The 16,412-nt window shown below is 42.8% G+C and overlaps 1 protein-coding gene and 1 long non-coding RNA gene across 5 annotated transcripts in view; one reads left to right on the top strand and one right to left on the bottom strand.

Annotated features, from left to right (window-relative positions):
* ATXN1 (ataxin 1) overlaps positions 1-16,412 on the top strand; it is a 348,023-nt gene that overhangs the window by 86,978 nt on the left and 244,633 nt on the right. For all 4 annotated transcript variants that reach the window (XM_082731829.1, XM_082731826.1, XM_082731828.1 and 1 more), the window contains exon 3: positions 15,118-15,246. The gene's annotated coding sequence lies outside the window, so the exon portion shown is untranslated. The remainder of the gene's footprint in view (positions 1-15,117; positions 15,247-16,412) is intronic.
* On the bottom strand, positions 2,347-5,161 carry LOC309864612. The gene is made up of 2 exons (XR_014311651.1): positions 4,540-5,161; positions 2,347-4,436 (listed from the first exon to the last, which is right to left on the bottom strand). It is a non-coding gene; the product is annotated as an uncharacterized lncRNA (long non-coding RNA).

The raw sequence follows: 16,412 nt of genomic DNA, 5'->3' as shown, positions 1-16,412 counted from the left end.
TTGCCTGTGGGTCCTCCTCCTCCCTGCATCCCTTCTCCAGCCTGGATGCCTCTTTGCCCCATAACTTCCTTTCCCTGGCATTCTGTTTGCCCCGCTTGGCATTTCAAGCCTCACCTGCTTCTTCCGCCTGTTCTGCTCTTGTGATCATGCCCTCTCCTGCCTCTCTAAACCTCTGCCACAGTGTTTATATTTGATCTGTGCAACTCCACTCAGATCCCCACAAAGCCTGAGTCAAGCCTGGTGCTTTGGTGAGCTCACCGCATTTATGGTGGGGTGGGGCCTCTCTTCCTGCCAGGTCACTTGCACATCTCAAAACTTGCCTTTCCCTGTGAAATTTATTTTAAATAAATTATGCTCCGGCTGCCGGGGCCTCAAGGCTGACTAACCTCAATTGTGAGGCTGTTGGAGGCACCCTCCCCCGAAAATTGCTACCGGATGGAGGACTGGGAAGAGGAGGGGGCGCCCTGGGGACTGGTGCTGTATCCCTAGAATCCTGGCTTCCAGGGACTGGTGGGGGGCTGAGAGGAGAGGCACAGAGAAGGGTGTAGGTGACCTCAGGCAGGAAGAGAGCCCAAGAAAAGAATGGCATCTGAGAGAAGGACTAGCCCCCGACCTGCCTTTAGGGGGCGCCTGGCTCCAGGCGCACAAGCTCCAAAGCTGGTCAGAACCAGGTCCTTTCCAGTTCCCAGCGATTGTGGACAGATGGCCTTAGATGGGGAGGAATCAGCCCCAGGGGCTGCACCCACCTCCACCGGGGAAACCCCTGCGTTCTTTCTGAGGGTAATGTATGGTCTTCAAGATAGCACTCTGCCAGGCACTTTATATTCATGATCTCCTCATGAGCATATCATATTACATGGTATCATAATAATTCCTACTTCACGAACACATTCCTGAGGCTCCCATGGTCCTAAGTTTGCCCATCGTCTTAGCAGAGAATGACCCCAGCCTGGGATTTCGACGTTTTTCCGTCATTACGGTGGGCCTTAAAAGTGAAGCAAAATCAGCTTTTTACAATGAGAGAGTTACTGTAACTTATCTCCTGGTTCAGAATGCCGGCGGCTGGCCTATGCTGGCGTTTAAAGGAAAGCAAAGCTTTCGATTCTTTGGTTAAAAAAAAGAAATCAAAAGTTTTAAAGGACAAGTATTTTTTTTCCGGAGGGCAGAACACTGACCAGAGTATATTCATAGTGAAACAATGTGTTTCACTGGTGTTAATATTGACAGGGTAAGCGGGGGAAGAGTTACAGAGCAGAAACCCCTGGGGCTTGAAGGGGAGGCACCGTGGGGGACCAGTGGGGAAGGATCCTGTAGACAAACTTCACCTACTTTACAATCTGGGTTAGCACAGCTCTGCTTCACCTTCCCCTGGGATCAGAAAAATAGATGTTAGGCCAGTTCCTTGGCTTCTGCTTCGCTCACAAAGGACAGTTTAGTGTGGGGGTAATATTCATTCCTTGAATTCCCCTGGCGTGGGTTTTGAAAACTTTTAAGATTTATGGATTAGTTGAGAACCCTCACTCTGAAATGCATGAGAATTTTCTCCTTGCAAAATAGATTCCACTTGGACAAAATCTCGTTGTATTTCTCCTCTTGAGTTATTGAAACAAATAGATTTTAAGTGTCTGGCTGGCTCTTCACCGCATCCTGTTAGAAGGTCAGAATGGAAAAAGATGGGTGTTAGCTGTGCTGCTGGAAGAATACATTCGAAGCCCCCTGGGGAACCTTGGAACTCCACGGCTCATCCAGTATCCTGCAGGCACATTTTTTTTTCCCTTCCTCTTGGTATAAAATCAATGCTGGCATGGAGCGGTTTGCTCTCCGTGTCTCATTAGAGTGAAGACATTAATATTAGGAATTTCGTGTTCGGTTTTAGCCTTTTGATGGGGGTTTTTCTTTTTTCGTTCTTTCTTTTCTTTTCTTTTCTTTTTTTTTTTCCTTTTGGACTACCTGTGTAATTTCAGGAACAAGCCCGGCTTTGTTATGCTTCCTTAATCTTACCTCACCTGGCCTAGATAACATGCATTCCAAATTGAATTGAGAGTTTGCAGGGAGGCAGCTAAGCAACAGGCTCTAACAGCTGGGTCATTTTCTAAGAATCAAAGGACGTGGCTTCAGTTTCCAGGTCTGGCTTTGGCCTGCTTGGTGAGAGCTGACATTTAACTTGTCTCAGCCTGTGCACTTGGGGATGATTAAAGTGGCTGTCTGATTCATAACTTATAGGTGATTACACTTGTAAAGTATTTGGAAGCCCTCTTCTTTCATTCATTTATTCAAACAAACATTTGTTGTTGAATGAATGGTGACTTTGATTTAAAAACACGACAGACATAAAACACTGGCAGCTTGTAGATAGCAATTTTTTTATTTGCTCTCCTAAAAGAATTTCATTACCAAATCCTCGTGAATCTTGAACCTCTGAGAAGAATAATCCTTTCCTTTGTTGGAGTTTTAAATTTAGAATAATCAGACAATAGTGAAACATTCTGTTCAAAGCATTCCTTTTAGGCTACCCATTTATTATACACTGCTCTTAAGAAGAGATGAATTTGATTAGCATTGAACATTCAAGTCGGTGTTTTTGCATTGCTAATACTGGGGAGAAATTTTCAAAAAGTTGTGCCTGCTGTTTAATATTATTATATAGTCAACTTTTAATTATCTGTACTGATGGAATATAATCAGCGATGTGTGGACTCCAAAATCATTTCCCTTGGCTTTGGGAAGCTTTTATTTACCTTCCATTATGGTTTTGCTCAGACTAGTATTAGAATTGTGCCACATTCTTTGTGCACACAGCTCATCATAGAACGTAGGATGAAAAGCCCAAAAGTATACCAAGGGGTTAGGGAAAGGTCAACTGGAATTCAAAACATTTATTACAGATAATACACAGAATGGAGGATTCCAAGATTATTCATCTTGATTATTAGATAGAAACTAATGGCCCATCTTTCACGGCAGTTGTCTAAGGGGGAAAAAAGCACAATAAACCACTTACAAGTTTTCTGTGTACTGTTCTATTATTGTTTCCCCTTTTGCCTTTTGAAATTTTGTAAAGTCTAACCTGCTTAAGTCACCCCAGTAACCCAGCAGCAGTAAACGCTGTCGGATCTGTGACCTCCAAAGTGTGCTGTGCACACCCCATGGGGCTCTAGGTGGGCCTTTTGGGGGAGTAGAAGGGCTGGAGTCTTGACCTATTAACGTTTCTAAACAATGTCACTGTTACTTGTGTTGGCTGTTACTGTTTATTACTAAAAATACCTCTTCCCTTTTTGTTATTCAGGCTAATCTTGTTTTTTATGGGCAGCAATTACAGAAGGGAATTTTTGGAGGGTTTGTCTTCTGCATAGTGGCCTTCTGGATCTCAAAGGTCTTCTCCTCATAAAAATATATTTCTGTGTCAGCCGGCTCTAGAGCCCTCTCCTCCTATCATTTTTAGCCCTGTGTGGTTCATTCACCTGAGCGATTGTGAAATTGCTTAGTTGTGCTTTTGGAAGCCCATGAAAGCTGGCTCTTCAGTGTGAGATAAGGGATGCTCTGTGAGCATGAGGTTGCGAACACACAGGAAAAGAAAACCATGGCGATGCAGTTTGGTGTGGCACCTTTGGTGCCAGTCCTTGGTAAGTCAGGAAGGAGGTCTCCAGCCCCGCTCACCTGGCCTGTTGGTTGGTGGAATCTGGTTGCCATTGCTGGGCTTCAACAAGTTGGAAACTGCACTTCGTATCTTCTGCTGGCCCACGTGGCATCTGGTCAGGGTTTCACCGGATTCCACGCCCGTGCAGGTGATGCTGTAGTACACAACACCTCATCACCCCAGCTGGACACCAAGCAAGGAGAGCCTTGGGAAGGGTGAGGCGTGGCTCTTTGGTGGAGGCTGGTTTCTAAGTTCATGTTCTTTCCAGCCAGCCAGCATTGCAAATACATGTCCGCTTGCAACCACCACAGGCCCTGGAGCAAAGCTGACTTCACATTTGGGAAGCAGACTCTTTGTCTGGCCCCAGGTCTCTTGCTCTCCGGCTGCCCCGTCCCCATCTTTGCTGACCCGTTCACATCATTTCCACATCTGGAAGCCAGCGTCCTCGTGTTGTCCTGACTTACTCCCTTGCTCTGACCTCCTGGAAAGGAAAAGAAAATCAGTTTCTGAATGTCTGCTCTGCGTGTGGTTGGGGCCGCATACTTTTATATACATAATTGAACTTTATCTTTGCACCAACTTTCTGAGGCAGGTGTTTGTCTCTTTTCACAGCTGATGAACTTGAGAGTCAAGCTAATACATAACTTCCCCAAAGTTACAGTAAAACTAAGATAAGTACTCAGCTTTGATTCAAAATCTGTTCTCTTTCCATATATGTATGTAGTTCTTTCTCTCTTTCTTTCTTTCTTTCTTTCTTTCTTTCTCTTTGATATTCCACTTCCAAGGTAGCATATTATTCCTACATTTAAAGAGAGAATCCTTATACCCAAGGAAAGATTCTAATTATAGAGTTTCAGGTATCCGTGAGTTGTTGGAGGGCTGTGGCCTTCCACAGTACCAACCTGGCAGCCGGTTGTGACAAGCTCTGTCATGTGCATCAAAGCATCATTCTGGACGCGCTTTCTTTCTTTTCCTGAATCCTAGACGGCTCGCTTCTGTTTCCAGCAGTGTGGAGAACTCGGTGGCTTCTCTTTGCTCTGCTGGCCAGGGATGTGTGCTTTCCTGGTTTCCTAATAACACTTGAACGGTGTCGGGAGCGCAGATACCTGACTTGCAGCCTTCTCTCCTAAGTGTAGGATTTGGCAGCCCTGCACGGAGGTCTATGCTTCCCCTTCCACTGAAGGGAGCTTTATGGTGTTCATCAGAGAGCTGCGGGAGACATTCCTCCCAAAGAAACACTTTCCTGCCCTGCTGCCGTCATGGTGACCGGCAGAAGGCGCGGTCCCTACGTGCCCAGCAGGGCTAAGGGGCGTGGGTGAGCACATCCGTCTGGTACCCTGGAGACACTTCGCTGCTGACGAAGTTCCCTTACAGAGCCCAGAGGAATTTTCCTCCTTCCACCGGAGGTGTTCATAACCTCTAATTTGCTCACCATGCCTCTTGTAGAAAGGAGTAGGAGCTGAAGCCACTGGCGGGCTGCCACGCAGCCGCTGCGGGCGCGCGTCCCAGAGCGGTGGCGCTCCCGCGTGGGTGCAGGGATGCAGATGGGGCGGGCCAGGGAGGCGGAGCCCCCTGGCCCGGCCCCGCCCCACGCCCGGAGGTGTGCGCCTCGGCCCCCGGACAGCCAATCAGGGAGCGGGGCGTGGCAGCAAAGGGTTGGGGGGGAGGGGAGGGGAGGAGCTGAGCTGAACGGGTGGGTGGGTGGTCCGGCTTGTTGGAAAGAGCGCCTTTGCAAGAACTTAGAATAAATGTTTCGCCTTTTTTTGGTACTCTGTGCCTGACAGTGAAGGGCATAGCCCTTGCTGGAGATGTGTCTTCATACAGGTTCTGCCTTGGGAAAAGGGCTCCTCTGTGCCGCTGCGGTAACCTCCACTTGCTGCTGTGGGCATAGAAGTGGGCGCTGACCTCATTTCCCGGAGGAGTTTATGGGGATGGGAGGAGGACTAATTAGTCCCTCATTAAGCACGTACCACGAAGTACAGTAATTCTCCTGAAAAGGTAATCTAGTCGCGGAATAAAAACCAGACACCCTTGCGAATCGGAATACAGAGTCATTTTAAATCAAAGCATTTTGTAGTTGTGGAAGATGATTGTGTTTGAATAGGATCTTTCCATTACCCTGTTACAAAGGGATCCTTTAAAATGTGATTTGAAGGGCACCTGACTGGCTCAGTGGGTAGAGCATGCGAGGTTTGAACTGGGGGTTTTGAGTTCGAGCCCCACACTAGGTGTAGAGGTTACTTAAAAATAAAATATTAAAGAAATTTTTTTAAAAAGGCAAATTTTATTTTAATATTTTTACCCAGGTTGAAAGTTGTTTCAATCTGGAGTTTCAGCTGAGGTTCCAGACACTTTTTTTTTTTTTAATGTAAAAAAAAAAAAATGCTTCCAGTACCAGATACTAAATATCAAAATAGAATTGCTTTGTTTACCACACTTTTCAAAGTAAATGGGAGTCGGAGGGCTTTCTTGACCAGGAAGGAAAGGCTCGCTCTTTTTTATACTCCCTGGCTAGGTTCCAGCTTACTGGCCTAAAAAGTAAAGGCACTACCAGTGTGATTAGTATAAGGCCCCTTGGCCCTACTTAATTAAAACAGTGAGAGAATATAATAAGAAACAGAAGACTTCACTGTAGATGCCAGAAAGAAAACACACACACATACACACACACACACTTAATAGTCCTTGTAACACTGGTTGGTTGTTTGACTTTTTATCACATACAGTGTTTCAGAGACATGCATCCTGTAGTTGAAGCCTCTGATTTTTCCTCCTCCCCCCACACAGCCCCACCTCCCGCCCTGGTCCCCTTGCTGTCTGCCTCTTACACATTTCTTTGCTTATTGGGGTTAACCAGTAAGAAAGAGACCAGAGCAGAGAAAGAATGCAGAAACATGGTCAGGATAATTTAAAATTCAGATAGTGGTTATGACCCATAACGGATGCTGTGGGGAAGAAAGTCAAAACTGTTGACAACAATATTGGCCAAAAGCTATGTTTCACACACCTCGGTTCATGTAAGTTACAGAAGGTAGACTAGCTCCTCTGTGATTCGCCTCCCTGTCTGCTGTGCACTTGTGCTACTGTTACTTGTGTTACTGCTCCAGTAAAAAGAGGTTCTGTTCATTATCTTTGCTTCTCCTTATGCCCTTTATTTGCTAACTCTCCACAGAGCCTCAGCCCAGTCTGTTGCTACTGGGCAGGGGAAGATCCAGAACTGACTAGTGTGGCATTCACACTCTGAGCCAGGATCAAAGGTCAGGAGCCTCATGCTCTGATTCTGGTTTTTGGGAGAGGGAAGAAACCTTTCCCTCTATGCCTACAGCTGTCAATATCCAATTTTTAAAATTCTGCCATTGTGAAATAAAAGCTAATAAAGCTCTTCATCTCTTGAATATCAGTTCTGGTTCTCTCTAATACTGAAGGAAATAAGGAATTCTCTCAATTTGCCGTAGTGTTGTGTGTTTTAGGGTCCTATGTGACTTCCTGTTCCCAGTACACAGTTTCGGTCTCTGGAACATAACGTACTCTAGGTTCACACTCTTTGACACCGTTGGTAGCCACCTTGCTTAGGAATTAAATGATTGGAAAATACGGCCATGAGGAACTTTCAGATTATTTATCCTCATCCACTCTAAATTATCAGTTAATGCACATTTGAAGGTGAAGAAATAAACCTATCTTGGGAAGGAGCTCTCCCTTGTTATGGTTAGTGAGGAGTAAAGTATAAATTCACCAACGTGACAGGTGTAGGATGTTTATTTCTTTGTGGATATTGATAAGTTGGGGCTACCAAGTAAAATTTAAAAAAATTACATTAAATAGGTCTTCTTCTTGATTTTTTTTCCCTAGATTTTATTTATTTATTTGACAGAGAGAGAGATCACAAATAGGCAGAGAGACAGACAGAGAGAGAGATGAGGAGAAGCAGGCTCCCTGCTGAGCAGAGAGCCCCATGCGGGACTCGATCCCAGGCCCCTGGGATCATGACCTGAGCCGAAGGTAGAGGCTCAACTCACTGAGCCACCCAGGCGTCCCCTTCTTCTTGATTTTAATATGATTTAAAGACTGGTGGTATACACTGCTGTTAGGACCACAGATTAGCATAGCCATTTTGGAAAACAGCTCAGCGGTGTTGGCTAAGTCTGAGTGTTCACGTGCCTTGTGACCCAGCCAGTCTACCCTTAGGCAGCACCCCAGAGAAACTTGGCTTCTTTGTATTGTTTTTAATGGAAACCACATTGTTTCTAATAGGGGGAAAAATTAAAAATAACACTAAAAACTGAAAGTGTCTTAAATCTATCAGAAGTAGAGTGTTGAAAAATTGGCACAAGGGAGTATTATACAGCCATAAAAATGAATAGAGCACAGGTTATTTGCAACACCATAGTTAAATACTAGAAACAGCATGGTGTGAAAAAATACTGAGGCCCAGAAGACTCCATGTAATAGGAGAGAATGGTTTATAAAGCACAAAATTAAATTGTGTATTTTAGGGCATGATACATATAAAATTCAGGGTTGTGGTTACCTTTGGTGAAGGGCTTAAGGAAATTGCAAATAGGGGTATGCAGCACTGCTAGCAATGTCTTGAATAGGATGGTAGATTCATGAACATTCTGTTGTTACATTTTGTAGATTATATACACATGGCTTGTATTCTCATGGAAGTTTCAAATTGTGCATAATACAAATATATATTTTTTGGATTGAAAGTTTTTTCCCATTTTTATGAGATAGAATTGACATATGGCAGTGGTCTAAGTTTAGGGTCCTAGTGCTGTGTGACGGTTTGACTTAACATATATCGTGACATGATCACCATGATAAGTTTAGTTAACAGCTAAGATCTCATATAGATACAAAAAATAAAAAGAAAAATAAATTGTTTTTTGTTTTTCTTTTTTACCTGTGAAGAGATGTCAGGGTTTACTTTTCTTAGCCATATCCTTATATATTATAGAGTAGTATTAACTGTTGTTATCATGTGGGCAAATACATGTTAAAAATACAAATATTTTTAAGGTGATAACGTATAACACAAGTCAGAATTTTTTCTCGTTACTTTCACGTTCTACCCATTTCTTAGTAGAGTCCCCGGGGTCTTGACATCACACAGGCATGGTTGGGAAGGTCTAGTCCGACAGTGAAATCCCCGGGGTCGTTTGGGTGGCGTGGGGTATAAAGCGAGGCTGACAGTAACCACTAAGTGGAATGAGCTAGAAGACAACACACAGAAACCCCCACTTCCTTCCTTCCTGTGAACACCCCGAAAATCTTGGGGGATGGAGGAAAGAGGACCCAGCAGGTAAGGCTTGGTGACCTTTTGGAAAATCCATATTTATTGCCTCAACAGTGACAAATGGTTCCAAATGTGGACAGTTGGCGTGGCTGGGTTATTACGAGAAACTTGCTCTTTTGCTGCCCACTGTTCTTTCCCGAACAAAATATGGCCTTTTGAGTGAGGGGGGATATGCCATGTGTGCGATGATGTAATCTGTTACGCAGCCAGGCAAAGTGTCACCGGCTCAAAGGTTCAGTCTTGCAGAATTAACAGCAGATCTGCGAGAAATTGGTCCACGTGGGAGTAGGAATTACAACCAAAGTGGAAAATGCACGCCAGGGCTGGTCTTGGGTCCCGAAGTTCTCCACTGCCGAGACGCGTCGCGCTGGAGGGGCAGCAGGTCCAGGAGGGGAGGGCAGCTGTCCCCAGGGAATCGTCAGCTCCGTCTTCAGAAGCTGAACAGAGGAAGGTGTGACAAGCTGGTGTGCAGAGGGGGAGCCTGACTCTCGATTTCCATTACATGAGTGCGTGGAATCAATACCCAACTGAGTGTTGGTCACGAGGACACCAGAGCGCCCCCCCCCAAACCCCCGCCCCGTGTAGTGTGGTATTTTTCAGACTAATTCTCAGACAGGAAAATGTGCAGCGTGGCTCTTGTCTAAAATAGTTTCGACATCATTTATGTAATGTCAGTACATCTGGAAGTGAAAATGCTAAGAGTTTCATTTCACTAAAAGTGGAAAAAAAATTTTTTTTAACTTTAACCTTTAACTTTAGATCACAATTAGCGGCATTTTCACCACCGCATTGAGAGTATCGAAGTGTGTGTAATCATTGACACCTCGAGCCAGAATCAACTGAGATGCACCAGGAACCTTATGTAGGTTGTTAGGGAAAATGTGGAGAGATGGTCAGTGACTCTCAGGGCCTCATAGTCGAGAGAGGGAAACATTACGTTGGACAAATAGGGTATGTGTGGGGGCATGTCCTAGGGGAAGTGAGGTTAGTGGTATCTGAGCTATATCTTAAAGCAGGAGTAACATTTGAATGAGTGCAAAGGACATCCCCAACTGTTGATGAACCAGCATAAAGAGGAATTTTGCCTTATAAATTCCTAAGATTTCACCGGATTTTATGACACAAACACAAGCATCATGCTAATGAAATTAATAGTAAATTCAAATAAAAATAAAGTAAATTGATACTTTTTCCCCCTCAATTTGTTCAACCTTTCCACCTAAATTATGTTATAAAGAACAGCATATTTGGGGCGCCTGGGTGGCTCAGTGGTTTAAGCCTCTGCCTTTGGGTCAACAGGGAGCCTGCTTCCCCGCTGTACTTGTGATCTCTCTCTCTCTGTCAAATAAATAAATAAAATCTTTAAAAAAGAAAAAAAAAAAAAGAACAGTATGTTTGCATTACGTTAAAGTGCCCAGTGGTTGTGGCCAACGAATAGAACCATAACTCAGTTGAAGAGTAGTTTCATATTCTAGTGGTAAAACAATTAGAAGTTAAGAATTTAGCATTTTTATAATACTTTTGCTCTATAATTCTAGTTTGTTTCAAAAAATGGGTGAGCCCCAGTTAGAAATCTGACTTGCTTTTTCCTGTATCACAGAGCTCAAGAGGAGCTGAGAACAGAAATCTCAAAATGCAATAATGCTGATACGTTACATTGCAGTACTTTAGCATTTATTATGCCTTTGGGCCAGCATGCAGGAGAGAGAATGGTAAAGGGCCAAATTAAAAGTTTGCTTCTTAATGTAAAGTATTACCAGTTCATTCTGCTCAAGCGTGTACTGGCAACACTTGTAAACAGTTCGTTCTCACATTATTTTTTTTTCCAAAAAACTGTTACAAAATTGCCTTGCCTGTTTTTCTCTCCTTTGCACAGTCTGTGTCCTTACGTTTCAGCAATTCTAAATCAGAACGGCATCTGATAGATGACACATGGAATGTATTTGCTAATCATCTATGGCCTATTCATTAGGCTTATAGGGAATATTTATTTATCAAATCATGACTCTGCCCAGTAATTAGAAGAAAGGGACGAATTTGTATCTCCATCATTTTTTTTTTTTTTAAGCAAAAGAAGTAGTTTGTAGTAAGCACTTCTAATCATCTCAGCTGAATGTTAATAGCGTTGGAAGGATAAGATTTGTTGTTTCAATCATTTAGATTTTATAGATAATTTTTATATAGAAATACATTTCTTCTGTTGAGGCTTTTGTATCTCTCCACATATGTGGCAGATTACTGAAAGAACAGTTTGTCCTTTAGCTATAGTAAAACTCATCTTTATCCCTAGTTTACTAGATGCAAACTTCAGCCATTTTTATGGCCTTACAGAGACAGTAATACTAATTAATGTTTTAATAGGAAAAAGTGTTGGCCAATAAAACTGTTAAATTTGAAGCTTTGATTGTAAATTCAAGTTGGTTGCCCTAATGACAATGTTGATACTGATAATGATTATGCAATTAATATTTATGGAGTGCTTCTAGAATGCTGAGCTCTGTTGTAAATATTTTACTTATATGATTTAATTTCCCCAACTGCTCAGTTAAAGGAGGTGTTCTTAGGCCCACTTTACAGATGAATTCATAACCATTATATCTCACATTTAGTAATGATTAAAATAAACTATGTTAATAAGTATATTAACTGGGTGGCTCAGTTGGTTAAGCATCTGCCTTCGGCTCAGGTCATGATCCCAGGGTCTTGGGATCGAGCCCCGCATCAGGCTTCTTGCTCAGTGGGGAGCCTAGTTCTCCCTCTCCCACTTTCTCCCAACTCATGCTCTCAGTGTCTCTCTATCTCAAATAAATAAATAAAATCTTTAAAAAAATAACATTTTAGGGGCACCTGGGTGACTCAGTGGGTTAAAGCCTCTGCCTTCAGCTCAGGTCATGATCCCAGGGTCCTGGGATTGAGCCCCACATCGGGCTCTCTGCTCAACGGGGAGCCTGCTTCCTCCTCTCTCTGCCTACATGTGATCTGTCAAATAAATAAATAAAACCTTTAAAAAAATTAAAAAATAACATTTTAAATACTCAACTCTGAAGCTTTGCACATATGAAATTTGTATGTATCATAATAGCTATGTTTGTATATGTATATGGCATATATATGCATATACATGTTTGTACGTGTATATATATCTATGTATATATGTTCTTTTGTTCATTCACAAATATTGATTTGTAGACTGTGTGTTATAGGCTGCTGTGCTAAACTCTGGAGATAGTATAGTCCCTTGCCTTTAAGGGACTTCCAGTATATTGGGAGAAGTGGACTCATTTAAGATAAAAGTACAAGAAAATATGATAATTGCTTAATATTTTTAAAAGATTTTATTTATTCACTAGAGAGACAGAGAGAGCACAAGTAGAGGGAGCAGCAGGCCAAGCAAGAAGCAGGCTCCCTGCGATGCGGGGCTCGATCCCAGGACTCTAGGATCATGACCTGAGCCAAAGGCAGACACTTAACCGACTGAGCCACCCAGGGCGCCCCTGATAACTGCTTTAAAAGGGAAAGTACAAGGGTGTTGTAGAAAAATGGGCAACGAATGGGCACCAGCTTCCTAGAAAGTACCAGAGAGGTTTTCACAGAGAGGAGTCCTATTTCTGAGACTTGAAGAATGGGTTTGAAACAATGATGTGCCAAAGGGACAGAGAAGATTAGGGTACAGAGAGGAGCTAAAGCAAGGCAGGGTTGGTCAGGTCCGGAAGCCACAGGGATGGAAGTGCTAGCAGACCAGGGACATGGCGGGCTGGGGTCGGATCTCAAGGAATCCCGCATGCTGTCCGAAGGAATGCGGACCTTACATTCTGTGTGTTGAGAAGCCATCAGGAAATTAATTCAGCAAACACTCATTAAATTATGATAAAGGATGTTCTTCTTCCCGCCTTCTCTCCTTCCTTTTCTCATTTATTCATTCAGCAGATTTCTACTGAGTGTCTCTAATGTGCCAAGCATGTGTTGAATACTGAGGGTAAAGGGTGGGCAGGAACATACACAGTTTTGCTTTCCTGGAGCTTACTAGTTAGTAGGAGAAACAAGCAATCAATGAATCTAGAAAAAAATTTAAAAAGAGGCAAAATTAAAAAGGTGACTGGTATTAAAAAAAAAAAAAATCAAAGTGTTTCCATCAGAGCATGTGGTAGGAGGTAGTGATCTGGTGGAGGTCAGGAAAGGCTCCCCCAATAGGAAGAGGGCCGAGCTGAGATCTGAAGGAAAAAAGAGTACAAGGTCATCTGAAGAAGGTGGGTGATTTGGGGAGAAGTCTTAGTGAAGAGGAGATCATGTGCAAGGGTCCTGAGGCCTAAGAGAGCAAAGTACTTCTTAGGAATTAAAAGAAAGCTGGAAAAGCTGGAGTGCAGGCTGCAAAAGAACACAAGGACTGGACCCTAACTGGGCCCTGCTGGCCACATTAGGAATTTAGCTCAATGGAAAGTCATTTCATTACAGTAAGAAGGAGAGTGGGCTGAAGGGTGGCAGGAGCAAGGGCAGGGAGACCATTTGGAAGGCCAGTGCAAATTTCCAGTGAGTCATGCTACTTGGTGGCCTAGAGCAGGGGTGGTGCTGGTGGGGAGAGGTAGAAGGCAGTGTGCTGGTGGTGGAATCCATGACTGGTTGGTTGGGTGTAGGGCATGATTAGGGAGAGGAGGATGTCAGGGTGATGTTGGTGCCCATTGCTGAGCTAGGAAAGCAGGGGAGGGCAAAATCCACTGCTTGGACTTCCAGGAAATATCAACTGGGTAGTGGGGGGGTGGGGAGTGGATATCATAAGGAATTGAGGTTTGAGGTTGGCCTTGAAGAATGAGTAGGCATTTTCTAGTTGGCAAGTTGGAAAAGGCATGCTAATCAAAGGGACAGGCATGCATAAAAACACAGAGGTATCACCAGAATAGTCCAAAGAAATACACACACACACGGCTAAAGGGGAAATTAATATGTGACCCACAAGTAACTTTGCTGGTTTCCTGACGTGCTCACATTTGTTTTGTGTTGCAGTGATTTGAAAACTTCTAGTATACAGAATTTGTAAATAGGTAAAAATGTTTAAGTGTTTTTTTAAACCACAGACATATAAAATATAGAAATTCCTTTCTTTACTTCCATATCTTAAATTAGGGCTTCACATATGGCTCTTGATTTTGTTAATCTGTCTTCTTTCCAATAAAATGTAGCCATTTAGGGAGGACTTGGATTTTAGGTTTTTCCTTTGTGGCTTGACATCTGGATTTGGGATTAGTTGGCATTTTTAATTGACTAAAATAACTATGAATTTACTCTTGATTGAAATAGGAACATGTTGATTTCAGTTTAGCTTGGGAATTAAAATTGCAGGGTAGCCACATCCAAAAAGACTGAGTAATGCTAAGACCTATGTAACATATCAACTCGGTGGGAAAAAAATAAGGTGGTGTCAATTTGATAGTTAATGTTTTTATAATAAATGCAGGCATGTTGATAGCAGGATCAATTTGGGAGAGATGGTACAGTCCTGGAATTATAAACATGGCCTCTGTGCACAGTATTGGCTTAAATCCTGGCTTTAACACCTGCTAGCTCTCCGAACACTCAGATCTCTTGAGTAATGATTGCTAGCTACTTTGCAGGATACAATACAATGGGGGTAATGTGCATAAAGCCAAGAACATATTAAGTGTTCAGTAAGCGTTAGTAAGGACTTGGAGTTTTACCACCAATAGCATGCTAGACCTCAGCCATCCACAGGGAGACATATACAGTTGTGAAAGCGGATGCTGGGCTGTTATGGTAAAAGCAGGTACCAAATTTGCTTCCCTTGTGGCTGGAAGGAATCTTAAGACACCATCAAATTCTGTAATGTTGCTGACATTTCTGGAGGAGAACTTTTTTTTTTTTTTTTAATTTCTCTGAAGTTTTGGAATCATTAGGGAAGGAGGAGAGAGAATGACATCATCTTGATGGGGACATCCCCGAATTTAGAAGATGGCCAGAAAGCTTCCATCCCCGGAGATGAGGACCAGCCGTGGGCCTGCTTGCTGAGTTCTTGACATTCTGCCATCAGAATTGTGGGTGTGGGTGTGCGAAGCCCGCAGGAGAGAGATTATGCAACTATGTTTCTCTTTTTTGTGACTTCAGCTGATGTGAATGAAGGCCACAGAAAGCTGCCTCACTCAGTGGGAAATTGTTTTTATAATTACAGGTCTAGCCATTTTACCCTGAGTTTCTCAACTGCCACCCCTTCCACTCCAGCAAAATCGGTGTGGAGAGATCTGCGGGGAAGGAACTGACTGCTTATGTGTCTCCAGTGTGATGAAAGCACATGGTACAGGTAAAGACCTCCCAGATCTTTAACTATGAAAGCAACTGTCATTTAGCATAAGTTTCCCAAGGTAGTGCTGACGATGTTTGCCTACCTGGTCTCATGCACACACAAACCCACTACTTAAATGTACACCTAGAGATTCACATATTCTCCGGGTACTCATTCTTTCTGTCTTGTAAAAATGGAACCCTTGCTTTTTGTGTGGGAAAGAAAAGAGCTTCTAATTATTTTGGGATCACTGTTTAGGATGGATGATAAAGCATTGATAAGAAAGAGAGAATTCTGATGATGGCGTTCATAACCTCAGCTGGGAGAAACGACCATCCGACAGCAGTAGGGAATAATATAATATGTACTATTACCTAACTTTTTTGTTCCTCTTGAATATGTAATAATGAATATCTTTTGATACCAATGGATATATATTTATAGCATGATATTTAATGATATACAGTGGACCATTGAATGCATATCCTAAAATTTATTTAATTGATCTCCCCTATTGGACACTTAGGGTGTCTGTAATTTTTTTATTTTGGGCTTTTTTGCTACCATGAATGTTCTTATAGCTTTATATCAGTTGCCATTACTAGTGACTTCCTTAGGATACTGCCTTACCAGTAAATCGGAGAGTTTAAAAGTTTTCGAGTCTTAAGACTTTTTGATACTACTTGTTGCCAAATCATTTTTTCTATAAAGTCATACCAGTTTTTATTTCCAGAGGCAGTATATGAGAGTACCTGTTTCCATACAGTTTTGCCAGTGCTGAGAATTTTGAAAACAAAGTGTCTTGCCAATTGATTATGAGAAATGATATCTCTGTCTTATTTTTATTTTATTTTCTGTTATTTCATTTATTTATTTGACAGAGAGATCACAAGTAGGCAGAGAGGTAGGCAGGGGCGTGGGAAGCAGGCTCCCGGCCGAGCAGAGAGCCCAAAGTGAGGTTCAATCCTGGGCCCCTGGGATCATGACCTGAGCCGAAGGCAGAGGCTTTAACCCACTGAGCCACCCAGGCACCCCTCGGTCTTATTTTATTTTATTTTTGTGCAAGGAGGTGTTTATTTGTAAATTTATAATTCATACTGTTTTGAAGAACCTTCCTCCAATAGACAGTAGCATGGATAAAACTCACCAGTTTTTTACATCGGTGAGATAATACTTAAATGGAG

The sequence above is a fragment of the Mustela nivalis genome (genome assembly GCF_964662115.1).
Source record: "Mustela nivalis genome assembly, chromosome: 5".
Lineage (NCBI taxonomy): Eukaryota > Metazoa > Chordata > Mammalia > Carnivora > Mustelidae > Mustela > Mustela nivalis.
Note: the sequence above shows the minus strand (reverse complement) of the source record. Positions and strands in the feature narration are given on the sequence as shown.